This window comes from Lactuca saligna, chromosome 4 (genome assembly GCF_052625555.1).
Source record: "Lactuca saligna cultivar CGN05327 chromosome 4, ASM5262555v1, whole genome shotgun sequence".
NCBI classification, from domain to species: domain Eukaryota; kingdom Viridiplantae; phylum Streptophyta; class Magnoliopsida; order Asterales; family Asteraceae; genus Lactuca; species Lactuca saligna.
Genome location: NC_136420.1, coordinates 267,125,303 through 267,146,310, shown reverse-complemented (window position 1 = coordinate 267,146,310; position 21,008 = coordinate 267,125,303).

The following is a 21,008-nucleotide window of genomic DNA, read 5'->3' as shown; positions in this document are numbered from 1 at the left end:
CCAACTTGCAAAACTTTCGATAATAATCATACAATCATAACTTTTATGCTCCCACTATCATGATGATTATTATAAAACATAACACTTATGCTCCCACTAGCTTCGACATGCATTCATAAACATCTTAACTTTCAGAAAAACAATACCTATTGAATTTCTTAAGTCCATGTTTCTAATACTTAATGCTTTGATAATCTTTTATCAAGGCTTGTTGAACTTGTACACCTTTGCCTTTGATAGTTCATATGTGTGTCTAAACAATTAAGACTAATTGCCAAACCTCACAATTCAAATTATGGAAAGGGATATCGTAACCATGATTGAATTCGAGAATGCAATTTTACAATCACTATCTTTTATAAATTCTTTCTTAGTGAAAGCATTTCCTCACAATCATTTTCATGAAGGAAGAAATCTTATGACACTTAGATTTAAACGGTGTATGTGTTTCTATCCATGTGAATTTGTTAAAACCAAAGTTTACGACAAATTCAAACTCATATGTGCCGAACTTTCTTAATCTTGATTTCTTGCCTTATGGTAGCACAGCTGCCCACCACGTCTTCCAAGTAGTTAAGCAACTCACCTTTTACTATCAATGTACCTTTCATTGATCAAGGTGCCTTGCCTTTTATGCGTTCAAAATGAGAACTCAAAGAACTCACATGCATAATTAACTTAATTGGAATAGCACAGAAACAGAATAATGTCAACACGATAGGTTGCAAAACCTCAACTCGTGTGCAAGTGATGATCGATAAGGTTTATTTGATTTGTTCTTGAAACCTTTCCAGACCAATAAGACTCCCACTAACTCCTTGACATATAAGATTCTTTTGTCAATAAACATTTGTTGACAACCAAATATTCAAGAGTTAGTGTAGCTTTTATCAAAACACTTCATAAATTGGTCCTAGTTGGCCTTTGTCTTATTCAAGACATCACAACTTTCCACATTTGATGAATGTTATAAACCTTTAATACTTTTCACTCATTGTCACAATCTTAACTTTAAGACTTGTTATTGGAACGAAGTATGATGGACTTCTTGAATTAACTATTTCTTCAATCCTTGATTCCTCTTCTTAAACATACAATTGTACTAAGACTTACTTAGAGGATCAATTGAGATATGGTTCTTAATCATTAAGACTCATTATAAATCATAAAAGCTACTCTCCCTTCCTCTTAGAATGGAGAAACTTTTATCTTTCTGCCTACTTGATTCTTCTTATTTGTTCTACTATTGATCTAAACCCTTTAATCAATTCAGAATTACACTTAATCTTGTAAGTGTAATCATATTTACTAAGCCTTTAGTAAATCATAACGAATATCTTTGTTACTCTTATGGTGAACTTGATCAACACAAAACTTTGTGTACTCGATCTCCTAGTCCTTCACTTGACACTTTGTCAACGAATTTGTCTAATTTCCAAATATGAAATTTCTCATTCATCATGCAACCAAGTTGCGTGATTCCAAATTTCAGTCTAATTGAAACTTTGGGCGATGAGAAACTCTCCCTATTTGGTAAATTCTCGACATTTCCATAAATAACATAACTAAGAATCATAACCATTCGTTGTAGAAATATGCAAGCATCAATTTTCATAACGATTTCATTGCAAGGAAGTAAACAAATAAATAAATAAGTCAAACTAAATTTATTTTATTTATAAAACCAGTGGAAAAACATTTGTCCTTACAATGCAAAATCTATTGAAAACTATGTAAAAGGAAAATTTCTAACAACTCTATCATAACTATCTAAGCTCAAAATCCAATCTTCAAGTCCATGAGATTGAGATCCACCTCTTGTGATTAGATTCATCTTGCTTTCTTATCAAGCTTCCTTTCTTTTCACCGATCCTTCAAAACATTCAAATGCAATCTTATCACATCATGTATTAAGAATCAATGAATAGGAACTTAACGGAGTTAGATACTGGATTTTACCTGAAGCGTAGTCATACTTTTGACTCTCCCATCTCTTAGATCTCTTAGGTAAATAGGGCAACTTCGTCTCCAATGCCCCTTCTCTTGGCAATAAAAGCAAATTGACTCTTTTGGAACAACACATGGAACTACTTCAGACATCGCCTTTCTCTTATGATAAAACTTTTCGATCATTGCATGTCTTTCATTGCCATTATCTATATCCATAGAGGTCTTGAAGGCAGATTCACCAATCAACTTTGCTTTTCTATTGCGCCAAACCACTGCTGATTCAGCAGCAATAAGCATATAGGTGAGATCAATAAGGGTCACGTCGTAGTTCATCATATAGTACTCTCTTACGAACTTACTATACGAGTTAGGAAGTGACTGAAGAACCCAATCAACAGCCATCTCTTCACCGACAACGGATCCCATCATTCTTAACCTATCAATGTGTGACTTCATCCCTAAGATGTGTGCACACACCGACTTTCCTTCTTTATGTTTACTTGCCAAAAGGGCTTGAGTGATATTGAACCTTTCAATTTTACAATCTTGTGGGTTAGGGAGAATAATTAGAGGAGGAGGAGGAAGTGAAGCATGATTTCTTGTTCCTCGATCGAATCGTGGAATATCATCTTCATGTGGAATGCTTGTTCCACGGGATTTGGGAAGACCATAGTTGTCGAACTTTGACATCTACAAAACGGGAGAAAAACGAATTCAAGTTAGTTGATTGATTGAGTCCTTGGTAAATCACCCAAATGAAATTCCAAGGCTAGGACCCAACACAATATTCTACAACTCGGGAGAGGGATGCCGTAACCCAAATTGCAGAACATTTGAAGGTAAGTGAATGAAGATTCACTAATTTCCACCATGAAAAACGAAAAATACTTTTATGTTTTAAATCTATGAAAACTCCTAGATCCTTTGAGATTCATTGAACATTTCAATGGCATGTTTAAATCTCGATATGCCCCTCTTATTTGTGACTGGGATGCCGAGGATCACAAAGCGGGTGTGAATAACCATGCAAACTACATGGTGCCCTCAGATGTTACAATCACCTATTCGATGTGCCGGTAAACCACACACGCTCCACCGAACTATGACAAACATTGAGTCACCCTTTTCTACCTTTTCTTAGAACCATTTAGTGTGCCGGTAAACCACACACGCTCCACTAACGTCTTCGCAAGGGCACAAAGTGTAATTTCATGGAATGGCATCAATTCACTTTACCTAAGTAACTAAGATTGGGAATTTGAAAAACATTTAGTTACTTTGTATTTCATTATACTTATAATGGAAGGTTTCGTCATATCCTACCCGTTCGGCTAACGACCCTCCACTAGTCAAGTGTGCGGTGGGTAAGAGTGGATACCCATTCAATCGCCATTTTATAGGCAATTTCCTTAAACACCCCTTATAGACCAGCTTCGTGAATGAGGCCTACTAACGGTAAGACTGACTTTTACTCATACATATATATATATATATATATATATATATATATATATATATATATATATATATATATATATATATATATAATGTTAGACTTTTAATGTTATATATAGTATAGGGTGTATTTTATACTTTTAAAATACTATATGGTTAACTTTAACAATTACACTTTTAATTCAATTAAATGGTTAACCTAAACTTTTATGGATTTATTAAACCTCTTTTAATTATACTCCTTAATTAATTAATAAAACCTTAAGGGTGTGATTTGAACTTTTCAAAACATTACTAGGGTTTTAGAATTTAACATTCCTAATTAAACTTTTAATCAACTTTTAAATTCCAAAACTTGAGGGCAAATTTTGAAACATTTCAAAACATTAGGGTTAGAATTTAAATATACATCAAAATTAAACTTTTTAATCAAAATTTAAATTCCAAAACTTGATGGCAAGTTTTGAAACATTTGAAAACATTAGGGTTTTAACTATTTAAATTTCAAAACTTCAAAACTTTTGGGTTCAAATTTAAACTATAAAACCTAAAGGGGAAAATATGAAACTTTTCATAACAACAAGGATCAAATAACAAATAATCTAAACTAACATTTAATTACATAATTATCCATATTTGATTTGTTTAATGATTTCTTGCAAAACAATTTATCAATTTACTCAAAATAGTTAATCAATTATCTTATAAGGAAACAATTATCTTATTAATTGATAATTATCTTTAATTAGATCAAGAATATAGTCATATATATCATAAAATCGGATTTATATTGATCTAACATGATAAGGTAACTATCCATATGCAAAAACAGCAAGAAATCCCGAGATAAGCATTATCTGACGAGTTGACTCGTCGAGTCAGGCATGGACTCGTCGAGTCTGCATGGACTCGGCGAGTTCAGCCATGGCCTCGGCGAGTCCAGCCTCCAGAATCCAAAAAATCGAATTTTCTAGTTATACAATGCATCAATACAATTGAAACCAAGCTAGGCTCTGATACCACTGATGGGTTTTGGTCATAAAACATCCTATGTGCTCATACAAACCCTAATGCTTGGATCTAGGTTTCTCTATTGTACATGCTTTGAATCCAAGACTATAAACCCTAATTCTAGCATGCAAGTAATCATATTAACATGTAATTAGGTTTAAGATCATACCTTGATTGTTATGTAGCAATAACAATCCCAATTCCTCCTTGTATTGACTTTGGAAGGCTTAGAGTCACAAGTGTCACTCCTCTAATGGCTTACAAACACCATAAGCAAGAGGATGAAGAGGAGAGAGGATGGAGGCTGCCAAAAACATGTGTAAACCCTTACATGAAGCTTAGCCACGTTTTTGAGCCTTAAGGGGTCTTTATATAGTTGGGCTATTAGGGTTATCTAACAAGGAAATCCTAATTTGGATGCTTAAGCCCTAAGCAACCCATAGACTCCTTTAATTAAGCCCATGGACGATTTCCTTATGGGTTTCCCATTAGAATTTGTCCATCCCTTAATATAAGGCAATCCATGGCCCAAATTATAATTATCTTATAATTACAATTCCAGTCCCTTAAGTTTAATTAATCTCTTTTAGTCACAAAACTAATTACCAATTAATTATTGACTAATATCAATTAAACAATATGATTTCTCCTTTAATATATTATTCCCATAATATATTAATAAATCATATTTAATCCTTTCTCTCCATAATTCATCCTATCAAGTTGCTTTGGTGAAGGCAACCCAAAAGGACCATGCACCATCGGGTCAAGTACATACCAAAATAGTTATGGACTTAGACACTAATCCAACAATTAAGAACTAACCATGCATGGGATATGAGCTTAAAGAAAAGAATAGATGAAGGTTTTGAGTGTTTAAAGCCAAACCAGCCATGCAAAGGCGTAAAGTCTTCGACTTTATAGATTAGGAGGCTGTAGGGGGTCTAGATCTGTATTTTGAGCCAAGGTCTTAACTGATTAAGACCATAAGTGAGAAAATATTAAAGTTGGGATGTACGCTGAGGGTAAATCCCAATACACAGGGCATAGCATTCGATCAGCCCGATATCAGCAAAGTGGATGAGTACACCTAACATAAGGATCTGGTATGCACAACGTACCCGCAGGCGATAACTTTCGTTCACTTTTAGGGTTTGGTCGACCAGTGGATGTTTGGACCATTGAGGGGTAAAATGGCCTTTTACCCTTCTGAGAGAGCATAGGGAGGGAATAGTCTAGCCTTTGAGGGTCTTTATTAAGTTGAGATATTTTCTGTATGTGATCAGGCCGAGGCTAGATCAGTGTTTCGAGTTTGAGATCATTTGAGTCATTCGAGGTGAGTCTTCTGACTATATGTTAACTAGAGTGGTATTTATGTGTGACCAGAAGGTCTTATGTGCTTACTTGAGTTATGCATCTTGTCTATGTGATATTAGGTTATGTGTTATTATAGACCGGACTGGAAGGTCCAACGATTTATGACGTCGGAAGGCTCATCTAGACCGGACCGGAAGGTCCAACGATATATGAGGCCGGAAGGCTCATCCAGACCTGACCAGAGGGTCCAACGAGCTAGACCGAACCAAAGGGTCCAACGAGCTGCAGAACGGGAAGGTCATCATGGGTAGGAGTGGAAGGTCTACTAGAGTTGTGGAGCCGAAAGGACCACTGAGACACATTGACCGGAAGGTCACAGCCTCGAGTGGCTAATTTATATTCATGTGGTATTTTGTGGAACTCACTAAGCTTCGTGATTACCGTGTTATGTGTTATGTGTTTCAAGTTCTTACCAGGATCGCGAGAAGGTGGCGGCTCGATTGTACACACACAAGAGAAAAGAGTCATGAACGAGGATCCTGGATTTGAATAATTACTTTTGAAAACTATTTTGAAAAATGTTATGACATCGACACTTGTGGTTTTGAGAATTATCTATATGTGGTTATGGGTTTTAATATGAAAATTTTTGTTTGAAAATTTACGTCGTTACAAGTTGGTATCAGAGCCTTGGTTTGAGGGATTCAGATAGACATTCAGGTATGTATGGACTCAAACTGAGGATTTGAGAAAAGTTTTCAAAAGGAACGATTTTGCTAAAAATAAGTAAGAGAATTTTAAGAGAAAGTGGAAACGAGCAGTGGGTACAATTAGCCATAGCCCGAATGGTGATTTACCAAAATACCCTTACTTATGTGTCATTTTTTATGAGATATTTTATGCATGCTAGAGAGTAGGCTAGGTATTTCATATTTTAGGACTAGAGTGGCCTAATTTCTGATGCCTTAGCCTAGGAGTTACTGCTATCTGTGAATTGCTTTTAAGTATGTATGGAGTAAGAGTACCCAGTAGGAATCCCTTTTTAGAGAAGGATATGAGTAGAAGAGTAATCTAGGAGAGATACCTAGATGAGCATTGAGGAGCCTACTAAGGGTGTAGTCAGATACCCGTAAAAGGTGGAGTTTCTTGAGCTCGGTGATACCTTTGAGTATGAGTAGAGGAAGTGGAGTTATCACCTAGAGTAGGTTTTACGTGTGTATTCAATGCTCAAATGTTGCTTGCTTCGTGCTTTGTGGAACTCTGGATGATGGGAGTTAGCTACCAAGTGAATGTGACGATGCTCAGGAGGTAGATGACTGGCATCGTAAGGAGCTTCTCAGCAGCTGATGGTGGAGAAGTGTGAGAACCTAAGAAGAGCCTAGGAAGTGAACTTAGTCAGATGAGTATGCTGAAAGAGTAGAGAATTTCGTTGGGAAGCGAGCATGTGTGTTGGGATTGATGATTGAGAAGGTTGAGAAGGTACTTAGGGACTCTGGGATGGTCCGTGTAGAGAGTATGGGTAGATGTGGCACGTAGTATGGGTTCATACTACTGAAAGCAGATGACCCATACTCGATGCAGGGAGTATTCCAGAGGATCTGAGTAGTAGATCGAGATGTAATGTCATGGTTCGAGTACCATGATTTGAGGCGGATTAAGAAGAGAGAACATGGTTCGAGTATCATGATTCATAGTAGATCGAGAGGTTGCCACATGGTTTGAGTATCATGACACGTGGTGGTTAGTGCTTCTGGTTTTACTTGTTATTCCATGGTGATTGTCTAGACTGAGATCAGATGTGAAAGAGTATGGGGCTAAAGGCCATGAGGAATGAGTTTTAGTGGAGCATCCCTTGAGAAGGAATTTGAGTTAGCTCCGAGGGATTATTGGTGAGATGCCAGTTGAGTCGCAAGAATCAGGGATGAGTAGGGACGTTGCGTTATGGGAGAATACAGTATGGGCTGAGCGACCGGCCGATAATGGACATGTCACTTTCTGTGACCTGAATGTGCTATTTTAGTTTGCTGCGGGAAGCGGTGGAAGGTAACCTTGTGGGGTAGCAAGCATGGTGACCTTTTCAACCGAACATTTGGGCAGTATGTTGGCAGCGAGGTATTCTTGTACCGGGAAAGAGTCAGTAGTAGGTCTAAGAAGGATGAGAACAAATAGGTACCTTGTGGGAAAATGTGCTTTTATTAGTGGTTTCCGGTGTTTAAGAAGGAGTATAACATCGCGGTGACCCTTGTGATCTACATTGTGGATTGACAATGAGAATGCGGTCTGTGTTTTTATGGTTATTCCTGATTTGGGAGGCAGGTTGGGGAGTTAGAAGTTGAAGTGCATGATAGGGAACTATTTCTGGATTAGAGATGGATTGGATTTGGAACAATGGGGTTTCTGGTGGAGTGTTAGTCTAAGTCTTCAAGGTGACTAGATGCAAACATGTGGGGAGGATTCCAAGATTTTTTCAGTGACGGAAACTTGGAGAGTGCTTTATTTCCTTTGGGAAGGCCCTGGGATGATTGTGTAACACTTTTAAGAGTCAATCGTATAATGACTGGTGAGACAATCCTCTGAGTAAGTTGTGGATGTGACAATTGGGTGATTGTTCGAACCCTGAGTGTGGCAGAACAAGCTTTCCAGTTAGGGGATCAATCATCCATTCCCGTGCGAACAAAGAAATGGTTATGGGAAATTGCAGTGCGGACGCATGATCCCGAGGTTGAGGTGAGGTGCCATACGGGTAGATGTATGAGTTTGTGTTTACGAAAGGATGAGTGGATTGGAAGATTCTTTGAGGCCTATGATTTTCTTGGTTAGCATATGTCGAGTTTGAGTGCGATCAGGTCGCTGGATTGCAGATGCAATAGCCAAGACTTGCAAGTGAAGGTATAGATTGTAATCTATACCACTGGAAGGATAGCAGCCGATTCGTCAACAAATTTCAGTGTCGATATAAGTAGTTCCATCTGGGTAATGATCAGTAAGGGGGGGGGGGGGTGGGAGTTTCAGGTTTTCGACATCATGTCCTGATCCATAGGCAATACCTCAGTGTTTCAAATTGGGAGATGGTATACTCTGAGGTTACAAGTGGTGCGAGAGGAAGACCGGTTGAGGGATTCTGCGAGAGCAATGCAATATCCAAGCATGGAGTCGTGAGTATGAGACCAGTGGATTGGGCACAACCTCGTGAGATCATGTGTTGGTGAACCAAGGTATCCAGGTATGATGCCCTTATTTCTAGATTATTCCAAGTTCTGAGTTGAGAGTTGGCAACTGGTGTACCAAGTATTTATGGTTCTAGTGGGAGCACATCGGCTATTAGATGTTAAACAAGATTATTAAAGAATAAGGGTTGTAGTGAGAAAAGGAGTTTGGCGTGTCGGTTGTCGCCAGGAGTAGTGAAGCTTACTTTTGGACGGGTATGTGTGCACCTATCTATGTTGGGTCGTGGAACGTGGGTTAATGGATGTAGTGTGTGGAATCGAATTGAGGTTGAGACCATGGGTGGTAAGGGAAAGTGTCGTGGCTGCAGGGAGCTGCATCATCCATGATTTAGCAAAGGGGTGTGGTGATACTACTGGGAGCCGTAGTATTTACCAGCTAGTTAGTGGGAGGTTGTTGTGATGCTGCGGGGAGCCGTAGTAATCACTAGTCAGTCAGAGGTTGTTGTGATGTTGCGGGGAGCCGTAGTACTCACTAGCCAGTGAGAGGTTGTTGTGATGTTGCGGGGATCCGTAGTACTCACTAGTCAGGGAGAGGTTGTTGTGAAGCTACGGAGAGCCGTAGTACTCACTAGTCAACGGGAGATTGTTGTGGTGCTGTGGGGAGATGTAGTACTCAATAGCTATCGAGGGGATGTTGTGATGAGTACTCTCGGGTCAGAGCAAGATGCACATAAGTTTTAGGCTTGGGTATCCCTAATATTTGAGTTTTTGGGAGCCTAGTGGTCGAACCAGAGGTGAGAATAGGGTCTCTTTAATTGTCGAGAATAGTTATACTCTGATTTGAGTTGTGGTTGTTGCAACCTAAGGGAATTGGAGAAGTGGTATATGCATGGGTTGCGGGTCATGAGTCATGAGTTGAGTGCTTCATTGGGTCGAGTGGTTCCAACTCTGGGTTAGACCAAACTATCGAGTTTGAGTTTGGCTTTGGTGGTGCGTTGGGTAGGCGAGATGAGATTCTGGATTCTGAGGTGGGTTCCATGTTGAGGGGTATTGTTTATTAGCGGATATCTTAGACCTGTGTAGGTCAATACACGCGTAAGGGAGGTACCGCGAGATGCATGGAATTATGAGCGGTAGACGATAAAGGTCGGGGTTGAGTCGATCTTCAGTTAGGAGTGTAGCATTCGCTGAGTAAAGGCGAACTTCTTGACTTGTGTGTCACAATGGGCCAATGTAGTTATTATGAGAAGGAAACGATTGGGACGGTTAGGTTAATGCAACAAATAACCTTGAGGGTTCAACTGCGGGGTCGAAGTCGGACATAGTACTCAGTGTTAAAGCGAAATATGAGAATTGGGGTTGAGGCTTATGATTTTTAGATGAGTGAGGACACTTCCGATCAAACATGATTATTCTCTTGTATCCAAGGGTAGAATGTTGGGCTACATTTTTCAGATGGGCTCCAATGGCAGTTCAATGGATGAGTCCTGGTGGGATGTGAACCTTTCCGTTTCTAGGGGCGTGTTTGGATCGTTACTATGTTTGGCATGAGTAATTGGTAGCCGATTATTGGATTATGTTTGGAGAGAATTAGAGGGGCAGTGAGTATCATGGTTTGTTATTCGAGGAGTGAATAACATGGTGATGTCTTGAGTAGGTGGTCCGGCGGCAGGCCAGGCCACTATAGCATCCGGATTTTTAGGAGGCCAGAAAAGGGGGATACCGTAGCGTCAAAAGGGTCGGTTTTCTTTCGGATTTGGGAATTCCTGTTTGGATTCAAGTGTCCATCGAAAAGATTTCGGTGGGATTTGAGGCCTTTTCAATGGTGATTTCTGAGCTATAGGTTCGAGCTCGGTGTGGATAAAGAGCAATTTTGAGGGGAAAATCAAATCAAGTCGGGGAGAATTGTAACATCCCGGAATTCAGTTATAGCTCTTTGATCCTTTTCTTTCCTCAAGTTGTCAAAATTAGTCCATGAAAAGAATACATGGCATTTGAGTATGTTGCGCGTAATGGAGAGTATGCTGTGTGTACTCATGAGCGTGTTCTTAATGCGGAGTCTACCCAGTACGCCCGGTGTACCGTAGTGTACGCTAGGCGTACTAGGTTCAGATTGAAACCCTAATTCTAAATGAGCCCCTATTTAAAGAACATTATGGCCTCCTTGTTGGCCACCATTTCCAGAGACTTGTCCATCCAAAACCCTAATCCCCGTTCCTGTAGCTAGAGAGTGCCCTTGATAGCTTGTTGGTGTGTTCTTGAGCCTTAAGAGTGGAAAAGAAGCTTTGGAAAAGAAGGATTAAGAGGTCAAGCACTTGTATCTAAGCTTAGAAGTGTGAGAAGCTTCATTTGGAGGTATAAAGCTTCAAACATTCTTCCTTTTCTATTGTGTGTTCTTATGGGATGTTTTAGGGTTTTGTCCCAAAAGTTGATGGCTTTATGAGTGGATGAGCCATAAGAACCTAGATCTGTCCCTTGCTAGTGTATTTCGTGTGTTAAGGTCATAAAAATCCAATCTTGGTCATTAAGAACTAACCATGCATGGGATATGAGCTTAAAGAAGAAAATGTATGAAGGTTTTTGAGTGTTTAAAGCCAAACCAGCTATGCAAAGGCGTAAAGTCTTCGACTTTATGGATTAAGAGGCTGTAGGGGGTCCAGATTTGTATTTTGAGCCAAGGTCTTAACTAATTAAGACCATAAGTGAGAAAATAGTAAACCTGGGATGTGTTGGGAGCCGATATTTTGCGTTTGGGGCTCGTTCCTTGGCCCAGTTTTCTTACCCGTTTGGGCCTGTCCATCGTGTTTGTTTTGTTTAGGGTTTTAGTATTTAAGGTACATGCATGCATCCTTTGTAATCATCGCTTTTATTATTATTATTATTCTTAGTATTGTACTACACACCCTAGCTCGCCTCTATAGTGGAAGTTCTTCTTCGAGCTCTGCTGAGGCATGGTTATTCATGAATCATTAAACTATACTTTGATTCTATCCTCTATTCTCAGTATTTATTTGTGTCATCCCAGAATTTAGGGCATAGACTTCAAACGACTAAATTACGACATATCTATTTGTAATTAACTCATTCAGCTTTAACTGCATCTAATGAAATATGAATGAGTTAAGTTCAATTATTATGTAATATCTAATGATATTTTTATACTCAAACGTGTAAACTGGTAACCAAATCAAACGGCTCAACTGCAGCGCTGGCTAATGCGTTTGAAAACTGAAATTTAGCATTAATCATTTTTTAGCAAAACAAACAATAAAATATGATGGTACAAGTTCGTGTTTTCTGAAAATATAAAGAACGTCCAAAACGGAGTTTGTATGGAAAAGATACAACCGTTTTAAGAAAAACGGATAGTAAAACACTGCTATTCTTTAATCGCGTAAACCAAAACGATCCGTTGAGGTACTTATGCTTTGCCGACGGGGTTTCCGAGAGCGTTTTTGGACTCAGGATATAGTGTATTATTTAATTTCACACTCAAAATAATTTTTACGAAAATATTTATGAAAGTCGCGAAAACGGACACTGCCAACCGCTAAGACGCAAAACTTCAAACGCAATTTCCTGGAGATCCGTAACTCCAAAAAATAATCCGTTTGAGGTTTTGGAATCCTTGAATTATACTCTATTTAACGGTGCTTAAAAAAACATTCTCTATGCACGAATCCCTAGACATCCTATTTTTTCATGTTTTGGACATGAAATGGAGGTATAACCCCATGTGAGGCCCACATGGGGTGAAGGACTCCAAAAAGTTGATCCTCTTCCAGCTGGTATAAACCCACGAGCTTGTTGGAATAGTGTCTAAGGTTGCAACTATATTAGGCAAGTATTTGACCCGATTGTGCATGATCCTTTTGGGTTGCCTTCACCATAGCAACTTGGTAGGATGATTTATTTTGAGAGAATAGATATTATTAATATATTATGAGAATAATATAAGGAATAATAATATAGTTATTTGATTAATATAAGTCATAGATTAATTAGTATTAATTTGGTGACTTAAGGAGATTAATTAAATAAGGGTGTATAAACTGTCAATTGTTTGATAGTTAAACTTTAGACTGTAAATCCTTATTGGATAGGGGTTGGATGATTTCTACGCTAGGATAAGCCTCAAAATCATCCAAGGCTATCTACGGTAAGGATATGGATTGCTTTAAGAGAAGATTATCCAATTAGGGTTTGAGTTGTAACCCTTAAGGAGTCTACAAGTATAAATAGACCCTATGGCAAAGGGAATTCGACACCTCCTCAAAAGTAAGGATACCCTGGCCGAATTCCATCCTCTCTCCTCTCTCTCAAATCATCCTCTTTGCTAGTTGGTGTTTGTAAGCCATTAGAGGAGTGAAAATTGTGACTCTAAAGCTCCAAGAACAAGAACATCAAACAAGTGTCTCAAGGTATGATTCTAACTCTGATTTTTGTGTTGTTATTATACCTAATAAGTCATTAGAAGTCTTGGATTCAAAGCATGTTTAATTGAGAAACCTAGATCCGAGCATTAGGGTTTGTATGCGCACTTAGGAATGTTCTTATGTACAAAACCCATCAGTGGTATCAGAGACTTGATTGGTTTCTATTAAATTCATGCTTGAATGTTTGAATCTTAGCTGCAAATTTCGATTTTAAGTTTCTGAGTCATGGACTCGGCGAGTCCCATAGTGGACTCAACGAGTTGGCCTGACTCGGCGAGTCCAGTGTGGGTACTCGGCGAGTCCGAGCGTCAGGATTAGCCAAAAACGGGATTTTTTTCATATTTATCTTATGGAAACTTGACTTAATCATATTAGATCAACCCTAATCCGATTTTATGATATATATGACTATATTTTTGATCTAATTGAAAATAATTATCAATTAATAAAATATTTAATTTCCTTATATGATAATTACTAATCAAATATGGATAATTATGTGATTAATAGTTAATTTAAATTATTTGTTATTTGATCCTTTATGTTTTAAATGTTTAAAATCTATCCTCAAGTTTTGAAATTTATGTTTTGTGATTAAAAGTTTAATTTAGACAATTTAAATTTCAAACCCTAGAATTTTACAAGTTTAAAATCCAACCCTATATTAATATAATATTACAAGATTAATATCTATATATGTATGACTTAAATGCTAGTCCTACCGTTATTAGGCCTCATTCACGAAGCCGGTCTATAAGGTAGGTATAAGGTTGCGGCCTATAAAATGGCGCTTAATGGGTGTACACTCACACCCACTGTCACACCCCCGAACCAGACGGTGGAAACGTCCGAGGGCTGTCGTGACTTAATTTAATACCATAACATTGAATATATATGGAACATAACGACATTCGTCACCATGCATTAATATAGTACAACCGATAAAGTTTACATGAAGTACATTGTTTAAACATTACATTCCCAAAAATAAATTGTTCGACTCGTTAATAAGTAAACTGCAAGCCATCACTGGGTACATTTTTCCTTTGAATCACTGGTTACCTGAGAATATAAGTATTTTGAAAAACGTCAACATGTGAAATGTTGGTGAGTTCATAAGCGGTATTTGAAAAGCAATGTTTTGTATCATTTTGTAAACCACCAGAAAATCCGATATTTTCTGAAAAGAGCTTTTGAAAACGTTTGTGAAGATCCATAGGTATGGTTGTTTGTTTCTATAGTTGTAAGAAAAATGTTCATCAAAATTGTGTACATTTTGAAAAACGTGTGTATTGAAAAACCCTAGGAAAACCCGATGTTTTCCTAATTCTTTGAATTCCATGAAGTTAAAGATAAAACCGTTGCAGCGCGTGAAGTCATTAATCCCAGGTGACATCGGATTATTTTTGCGCATGATTAATTGCTATAAACACACGTTACACAAACGACCCGTTTATAACTATACTAACGATCCCGTAGGCGTCGTTCGTACTAATCACGTTATCCGACCGCCCTGACATCGAGTAATCCCACATCCGAAGAGAAAGAGGACACGAAGACCCCGATGACTCCATTAACCGGTTAGGGATAAAAAAAGGTACGAGGGGCCCTTGACCCGCCTCGCATAAAATACCGACTTTACTAGCAATACCATAGGACCCTTGGGGACCAATAGTATAAATGCCATTGAAAGTCCTTTTACGTTGTGTTAGATCATGTAAGACCCAACAACTCGTAAGGTAGAAGTCTTCGGGCCTTAAGATCAGGTCATTGGGCTAGCCAGGCCCAACAAACATGATTTTACACTTTGGGGCCCAAAGATGGTGCGTAGACGTCTGTGCACTCTCACGTGTGTATTGAATTACCAAATGTTTTCGTGTATGAGTCGAGTTATCGTTGTGTTAGTAGTTTCGGATTATTATTGATTCGAGACCGAATCAATTCGTTTAACAACGATTTTTGGTATTGTTGTGTATTGTGTCGGTAGTCGCGGTGCCAATATTTGATCAAGTTGCGTGTATTGAATTAGCCTTGAACGTTTTCTGTTTTCAGCCCCTCATTGTTTGTAAAATTTACTTTTTCCACCCTCTAATTAAATAACTTTCCGGGTTGGTCCTTAAATCATTTTTCTTGACATTTTAACACCAAAAATCATTGAAATTAATATTTTTCAGCATATTTTTCATTGAAAATAGTTTAAGTCCCTGAAATTGCACTTTTCTCGGTTATAACCCTTCTTTTTCGCAGTTTTTACAATTTTGGCCCCAATTGGAAATTTTTTGCAACTTTGGTCCTTTTTAAATTTGAAAAGCATTTTAAACCTTTGAAAAGTACTTGTAACACTAGTAGTCCACTGTTTTACAGAAAAACACAGTTTTGGCCCTCCAAAACAGAAAATTTCGCATAATGGGCCCTATTGGGCCGAAATTGTCATTTTTAGCCCATTAAGCTTGAAATGTATGTTTTTAATCCTCCAAAAGAGTATATTTTCTGAAAATACATTATGGAAACTGTTTTGACTCATCTCACCCATCAGATTTCGAAATATTTCATTTTGAGCCCTTCAACTTTGTATTTTTAACATTTATGTCTAAAAAAAATGAGTTTTTAGCCCAAAGTATGTATTATTAAGCCACTTAGCTATTTTTCTTGGTATACTTTGTATGTAGTAGTATGTTTTATGTTTGTATCATTTAACATAAAGTATATCTCGGTTTTTAGTGATTTATGACTAGATCCAACATCATAATCATACCAAACACACATATAAGCATAGAAATCATACAAGGCATACACATAATGTTAGATCTACACCTTTGCTTGTATTCTCCCCCACAAAAACTTATAAAAACCGAAAATAAGGGGGTATGAAGCTCACCTTTGGATGTTGATTCGGTTTTTCAAGAAAGGATGGAAGAAAATTTGGTGATTTTCGGCCTAAGCAACCTTTTCTTGATGATCTCGAGTTTGAGAGGTTCTAAGACACAAGATTATGCTTTCATATGAGTTAAGGAGAGATTTTTGGATATAAGAAGAAGTCTAAAGTATGGATACAAGTTTCAACTTACCTATATGATGATTTTTGTGAAGGATTCTCCTTGGAATGCTCTTGAATCTTCGAAATTTAGTGAAGAGAGTGGAGGGTGTTCTTGAGAGTGTTTGATAAGAAAAAATGATGGAAGTGTGTGTGTGTGTGTGGGTGTTTTCGGCCGAAGGAAAAAGAGGGAGGGAGAAGAGAAGTGAGTGAGGTGATGTGTGCATGGAGACATGAGTTAGTGCATGGAGATCCAAGGGGTAATAATGAGGTGGCAATCCATAAGTCAACTTCTTCCTCTTGGGCTTGTCTTGGGCCGAAATTTGGAAAGAAAAGAGAGTATTGGGCTTTAATGCCCCTAAGCCCAATATTAGAGTTAGGTTTGATGATTGTAAGAAATAAGTGTGATTTTTATACTTTGTTGGGCTAGTTTAAGTTAATTATGGTTCATAACTTTTAATTCATTTCATTCTAGGCCCAACATAGCCCATAATATTGAAATAAATAAATGTGGGTCCAATTAGAGCCCATTTAAGGGTTCTAAGCCCATGATAGTCAAATTGGAAGCTTATTGGTCCATTTGGGTCCAATAAGGAAGTCCTAGTCCAAAATGGACTTAAACGAGGACTTCTAGGGTTTCCAATTGATTGATGTAGTGAATTGGGGTTTAGTTTTTCCATTGAGTAAGCATCATACATGCTCTTGAGTTTTTTTTTTGAATTCAACATTTACTTGAGTATAGTGATTACAAGAAACAAAATTTCTAGTTGTGACACCCACCGCTCGCTTGATTGGTGGAGGGTCGTTAGCCGAACGGGTAGAATAGGGCAACCTCATCCTCTGATTAAAAGTATCATAAGAAATACAAATTAACTACATGTTTTCTTAAAATTTCCCAATCTTAGTTACTTTAGGAAAAGTGAATTGATGCAATCCCATGAAATTACACTTTGCACCTTGCGAAGAAGTTAGTGGAGCATGTGTGGTTTACCGGCACACTAATTGGTTCTAAGCGAAGGTGGAAAAGGGTGATTCATTGTTTATCATAGTTCGATGGAGCGTGTGTGGTTTACCGGCACATTGAATAGGTGATCGTTACAATGTAGGCACCATGTGAATTTGCATGGTAATTCACACCCGCTTTGTGATCCTCGATATCCTAGTCACAAACAAGAGGGGCATATCAAGATTTAAACATGCCATTGAAAAGTTTCAATGAATCTCATCCAAACCTAGGAATTCTCAATACATTTAGGACTTAAAGTCATGGTGGAGAATTAGTGAATCGTCATTCACTTACCTTCAAATTGTTTGCATATTAGATTACGGCATCCCTTTTCTAATGTGTAAATATTGTTGTTGGATCCTAGCCCTAATTTTCTTATTGGGTGATTATTAGGGATTCATATTCTAATATATCTTTGTCCTTTCTATTTATAGATGTCGAACGCCAACAATGCTGCTGCGAGTTCTTTCACTTTGATGAGACTTTGTCAAAAGGTCACCTTTGATGGAACAAACTTTAGCAAATATATAAGATACATTCGCACGATTGCTCGCTATGAGGATAAGGAGTATGTCCTAGATGAGAAGCTCAAGAAAATCAACCCGAAAATTGCTACTCCCGCCGAAATCACCGCTTTCGAAACTCATGAGCGTGATGCAACAAAAGTACATTGCATTATGATCGCGACAATGAACTCCGAATTCCAAAAGTCCTACGAGGACATGTATCCGTACGAAATGCACCAAGACTTATTGGAGAGATACCATCAAAACGCGAGATAAGAGCGTTATGAGATTTTCATGAACATGATTTCCGCTAAGATGGGTCATGGAAAGTCTCTTACCGTGCATTTGCAAAAGATGCAAAGGTATGTCGACCGCCTTCACAAGTTAAATGTTGACTTTGGGGAAGACTTGGCGATCGACATGGTGCTTCACGCTTTGCCTCCGAGCTACAATCAATTTAGGATGGCCTATCACATGAAAAAAGAAGAGGTCACCCTAAGCAAACTCCAAGGTCTCTTGAGGGTCGCTGAAAGCAACTTCAAGGACAACTCTATTGCACCAACTCCCAATCCGCCCGTTGCTCCTGTCTTGGCAATTGGACAAGGAAAGGGAAGGAAGAGGAAGGCTTCATCAAAGAACTATCGCTAGGTGAAAGCCCGAGATGGTGCCTCTTCTAGTGGGACCAAAGTTGATCCCGCTAAGCCCTGCTCTAACCCGAAGCAGGCAAAGTGCCACCACTGCCACAAGATAGGACATTGGAAGAGAAGCTTCCCGGAATACCTGCAAGCCATCAAGGAGGGAAAGATCAAGCAATCTTTCGCAGGTATATATACAATTAAATGTAACGATTCATCTCACAATACTTCTTGGGTTCTTGATACCGGTTGTGGTTACCACATTTGTTCCAATGTGCAGGGACTAAGAAGAAGTAGAGACGTGGAGCATGGAAGAATAAATCTAATCATGGGGAACAGAAGATTGTCGCCTGTGACCAAGATTGGAGTGTATTCTTTAGTGCTTAGGAATAGTTTATCTTTAGATTTGAATAATTGTTGCTATTCACCAGAAATGGATAGAAACATCATTTCTTTTCATGGTTTGTTTAGACAAGGTTTTAGATTTTCTTTTAATAATGAGAATGGTTCTATTTTAGCTTATCTAAATGGTGTCTTTTACTTTGAATCCATACCATGTAATGGAATTTATGAAACTGTTATCATTGTTGATAACTTAGGAAATGATGTTTTGTACTTGGATTCTTCCAATAGTATGGATAAGGCATCCTTATGGCATTGTCGTGTTGGACATGTCAACAAGAAATGCATTGCCCAACTCCAAAAGGATGGAGTGTTGGAGTCATTCGACCTTAGGGAAGATGACACATGCGAGTCTTGTTTACTTGGAAAGATGACTAGGTCACCCTTCACTGGTACGTGCGAAAGGGGTGAGGGTCTATTGGACCTCATACATACTGATGTGTGTGTACCGTTTAGATCTACCACGAAGGATGGTAACCGCTTCTACGTGACTTTTACCGATGACTATAGTTGATATGGGTATATCTACTTAATCAAGCAAAAGTCAGAAACTTTTGAAAAGTTCAAAGAGTTCAAGAATGAAGTGGAGAATCAATTGGGCAGGAAGATCAAGATGCTTCGATCCGATCGAGGAGGAGAGTACCTAAGTCTTGAATTCCACGATTATCTCAAGGAGTGTGGAATAGTTTCACAATTGACGCCACCTAGGACACCACAATTGAATGGTGTGGCAGAAAGGAGTAATCGAACCTTTTTGGACATGGTTCGCTCTATGATGAGTCGTGCTTCGCTATCTATCTCTTTTTGGGGGTATGCCTTAGAGACTGCCGCCCATATCCTTAACCGAGTCCCTACTAAGAAGGTTGCCAAAACACCTCACGAGATGTGGATGGGGAAAGCTCCTTTGTTGGCACATATCAAGGTTTGGGGTTGCGAGGCTTTCGTAAGACGAGATACTCACGACAAGCTCGAACCTCGTAGTGAGCGATGTATTTTCATCGGCTACCCGCATAAATCCTTTGGATATCTCTTCTATAGACCGAAGGACAATGTTGTCTTTGTTACGAAGAGAGGAGTTTTCCGAGAGCGAGAACTGATAAGCCAAGGAGACAGTGGGAGGCAAATCGATCTTGAAGAGATTCAAGAATCGATAGATGAAGGAACCTCTACCGCTGGCGCTCAACCCGAGGAGGAAACTCCGGTTGAACCGATTGACATAGCATTACCTCTTAGACATTCCGAAAGAGTTAGGTTTCAACCCCAGTTGTATGGTTTTCATATTACTACCGAATGAGACACGTATATTAGTGATAGTACACTAATAAACCTTGATGAACCTAATAGCTATATGGAAGCCATGGAAGGCCCGGAGTCTGTGAAATGGAAACAGGCAATGGATAGCGAGATCCAATCCATGTATGATAACCATGTTTGGAATTTGGTTGATAATGTGCCCGGACGTAAGACCGTTGGGTGCAAATGGATCTTCAAGAAGAAGACCGACGTGGATGGAAAGGTACACACGTTTAAAGCGCGATTAGTTGCGAAGGGCTTTACTCAAACTCCCAGAGTTGAGTATGAAGAGACCTTCTCACCAGTTGCGAAGATAAAGTCTATTAGAGTGATGCTAGCTATTGCTGCATTTCATGATTATGAGATTTGGCAAATGGATGTCAAGACCGCTTTCATTAACGGGAAGTTGGCTGAGGATGTTTACATGGCTCAGCCAGAGGTGTTTGTGGATCTGAAGCATCCGAATAGAGTGTGTAAGCTTGAGAAGTCCATTTATGGACTAAAGCAAGCATCTCGCAGATGGAATCTTTGCTTCGATGAGAAAGTCAAAGAGTTTGGATTTGTACGAAGTGAAGATGAATCGTGTGTATATGTCAAAGCCAGTGGGAGTATAGTAAGCTTTCTCGTTCTATATGTCGATGACATATTACTCATAGGAAACGACGTCCCGACTCTGCAGGAGGTTAAGTCCTGGCTCGGGAAGTGCTTCGTTATGAAGGACCTCGGAGAGGCTTCCTATATTTTGGGAATAAGGATAGTAAGAGAAAGAAGTTAGAGACTAATAGGACTTAGTCAG